Source organism: Crocuta crocuta, unplaced genomic scaffold (genome assembly GCF_008692635.1).
Source record: "Crocuta crocuta isolate KB4526 unplaced genomic scaffold, BGI_CrCroc_1.0 scaffold188, whole genome shotgun sequence".
Taxonomy (NCBI): domain Eukaryota; kingdom Metazoa; phylum Chordata; class Mammalia; order Carnivora; family Hyaenidae; genus Crocuta; species Crocuta crocuta.
This window is the reverse complement of record NW_027532599.1, coordinates 4,904,881-4,908,781: the sequence shown is the minus strand read 5'-3', so window position 1 is coordinate 4,908,781 and position 3,901 is coordinate 4,904,881. Positions and strand designations below refer to the sequence as shown.

The 3,901-nt window shown below is 33.1% G+C and overlaps 1 non-coding gene across 1 annotated transcript; it reads right to left on the bottom strand.

Annotated features, from left to right (window-relative positions):
- Window positions 1–3,409: 3,409 nt before the first annotated feature.
- On the bottom strand, window positions 3,410–3,517 carry LOC144244778 (U6 spliceosomal RNA). The gene has a single exon (XR_013339068.1). It is a non-coding gene; the product is annotated as a U6 spliceosomal RNA (small nuclear RNA).
- Between the last annotated feature and the right edge of the window lie 384 nt (window positions 3,518–3,901).

Genomic DNA, 3,901 nt, shown 5'->3' with positions numbered 1-3,901 from the left:
TAAATGGCATTAGTGTTATATTTCACATTCTATTTTTCATGTTAACTTATTGAAATGCGGTGTGTATATTACATTTATGACACCTTACGATCTAGACTAGTCGCACTTCAAGGCTTAGTAAACACATGTAGTCACAAGTTACTGTGTTGGAATGTGTAGAAATAGATACATTGTGAATATTTGTTGGAAAAAGTGATGAAGAGTGGAAAAGAGAATGAAATGAAAGATGGAAAGAACAGAAAATATTTGTGTAGTGCAGAAGATGGTAGAGATAACAATTTAATACTGGATGTCTGATGATATTGATAAAAGAAAGTATATGACCTATCTAATACAGCAATTCATATTCAAAATATATAATGGATTCCTACAATTCAATGGTACAAAAATTGACTAAAAAATGAGCTGATGAACTGGATAGACATAGTTTAAAGAAAAGCATCCGAATGGTTAACAAACACATGAAAGAGTGGTAAACATCACGAATCATCAAGGAAATGCAAATCAAAACCGCAATGGAATATCATCTCACACCAATTAGAATGACTATTATCAAAAAGACAACTGTTAAGTGTTGGCAAGAATGTGGTGAGAAGGAAAGTCCCCGTGCACTATTGATGGAAATGTAAACCGGTACAGCCGCTATGAAAAACAGTATGGAGTCCTTCAGAAAAATTGGAACTGAATGATTCAGTAATCTCAATTCTGGATAGATAATAAATGAAGTAAAATCAGGATCTTGAAGAGATATCTGAACTCCCACATTTATTGCAGTATTATTCACAATAGCCAAGATAGGGAAACAACTTAAGTATCTATCTTTGGATGTATAAACAAAGAAAATCTGGTATATATGTGCAATGGGATATTATTTAACCAGAAGAAAGAAGGAAATCCTGACATTTATAGACTTTGAGGGCATTATACTAAAATTAACAAACCAAACAAATACTGTATGATGTCACTTATGTGTATAATTTTTTAAAAAGCCAAATTCATAGAAACAGAGAGTGGAGTGGTGGCTGTCAGGAGCTGGAGGGTGTGAAGGAAACGGGGAGTCTGTTGATGCAAGAATATAATCTTCCAGTTATAAGATTAATCAGTTCTGGGAATTTAATGGGCATCATGGCGCTTATACTTAACAGTACTGTGTTATATACTTGAAAGGTGCTAAAAGGGTAAATCTTAAATGTTCTTATCACCAAAAAAAAAAAAAAAAGGATAATTGTGACATGATAGAGGTGTTAGCCAGCATTATGGTGATCATCATTTGATAATATATAAGTGTATTAAATCAACACATTGTATACCTTAAACTTAAACAATATTATATGTAAATTATATCTCAATAAGCTGGAGAAAGAGAGAAAGCATACAACTTTCAGGGACAAAAGATGTGGGTGTTACGTCAATTGTGCAAAGTTGAATAATAAAGCAAAGATCAAATTTTATTGTTTGAGATTTAGAGATAATATTTACAAAGAACCTAGTACAAAGTCTACCATATAGTAGCTTCTAAATATATGTTGGTTATTAGTGGGAATTTCCTAACTTTGATCAGTAGGCATTCATTTCTATAAGGAAAAATACAAATTGTTCAGAAACACGAATCAAAAACTACATTTTCACATTTCATATTTCAAAATTTAAAAGGACAGATCTCTGGAAGTTGAAAGGAGTGATGTTTTACAAAAAACATTAAATAGAAAAATTACAGTTAAAATATGCTGGATTGCCATTTTTTCAAATAAAGAAAGAACAATTGAAGAATGCAAGAAATAAAATTAGTAAATTGAAAAGAGACTCTCCTAGAGTTTATTTGAACAACACTGTACAACTTCCCACACACCAAAGAAAGAACTGTATATCCATAGCTTCAGGAAAGAGTCAGGGGAGAAGTTTGTTTATTTATAATGTTCCAAATCACCATTTTCATGTGAAGAACACTGAAAGTCATTTGCAGCTATTGAAAACTTTTAAAAGCACTACTATCCTTATACATTTACTAAATAATCTGTGCAACTTTGATCTTCAGACCATATTTGATTATGTCCTATTAAGTAAATAAAATTGCTTACAGCCCTATAAAAGTATATTCTCTTAAGGGGCAGTTGGGTGGCTTAGTCAGTTCAGTGTCCAACTTTGGCTCATGTCATGATCTCATGGTTTGTGAGTTCAAGCACCACGTCAGACTCTGTGCCGACAGTGCAGAGCCTGCCTGAGATTCTTTCTCTTCCTCTCTCTGCCCCTCCCCAATTGCACGCTCTCTCCCTCTCTCTCTCTCTTCCTCTCTCTCTCTCAAAATAGATAAACTTCAAAAAACTTTACTTAAAATTACATATGCATATATTTTGCATAGATGCATAAAGATACTGTAAATATGGATTATGCACATTATAGATATGCGTATATAGTCATTATAGGTTATGCATGTTATAAAACAGTGGAAATATAGTAAAAAATCTAGATGAGCATATCTGGGTATTGAAGAATATTTACAATTCCACAGCTGTCAGTGATCTCAGGTAAGTTAGTTCTTGTTTTCTTTAACCAAAAAAACCCAAAACCCAAAATGTAAACAAACAAAACCCCAAAACAATTGTATTTTCTATCTTAAGTAAATTCAGGCATGTGGTATTGGTGAAATTCTTTTCATTTTAACATATTACTTTCTTCCCAATTCTGCCCCTTCTCATCTTCGTTTTATCACTTTGTTTGAAGGTTTGTTTATATCTGATGTTACCTTGTGTCAGACTAGACCTGCTAAAGTATCTTACGGACAAATTTCCTGTTGCCGGCCATACCAAGACTTTCCATCTTCCCAGTTTGCAAGCAAATAATCAGATCCCACTAGCTAAAATAAAATACTACGTGTCTTTTATTTTACTATGTATCTATTTTTTGAACTCAAATAAAATGGAATTTTTTATTTTTTTATTTTTTACAAATAGTTTACTGTCAAGTAGATTTCCATATAACACCCATTACTATATATCTTTAAATCAGAACTCAAGAAAGCATTACCACAAACACAAAAAAATTTCTAAAAATTGTAATTTGTAAAGCTTTTTATTCAAATTACAGTATAGTTATCATACAGTGTTATATTATTTTCGGATATACAATATAGTGATTCAGCACTTCTGTGTATTACTCAGAGTTCATCATGATAAGTGTACTCTTTAATCCCCATCATCTATTTCACCCATTCCCCCACTCGCCTACCCTCTGGAAATCATCAGTTTGTTCTCAACAGTTAAAAGTCCGTTTCTTGGTTTGTCTGTCTCTTTCTCTTTCCCCGTGCCTCCTCACTTTGCTCATTTGTTGTGCTTCCTAAATTCACTCATGATTTCACTCATATGGTATTTGTTCTTTTCTGACTAACTTACTCCGCTTAGCATTATACTCTAAAAATATGGAACACTTCACAACAGTGGATGTCATCCTTAACACAGGGGTCATGCTAATCTTCTGTATGTCATTCCAATATTAGTATATGTACTACTGAAGCTAGCAGTGTAATTGGTTTTTAAATAAGCAAAAATAACTTATTTGCATTATAGCGTGCAGTCCAAGAAAACAGCAATGAAAGATCATATACTTAGTCCATGTCTTTATACATCTAGATTCATTCTTGTCCCATAAAGCTGTCCTTACGGCTAACACATATCTAGAATCACTCTTGTTGCAACAATCTCCCTATGGCTATTTTTTTTTTTTTTGCAATCAATTTACATTGAAGTAAGTCCTCAGCACTTCCTTATATTAGAAATCTGAGTCCTCTCATGCTTTGAAAGTTCTTTCCTCCTACATGATGTAGCAGCTTTTTGGAGAGGTTCTTAGACCATGCTGCATCTCGGAGGGGAGAGGAGTAATCCTGGGCACTGTTTTCTCATTTTTC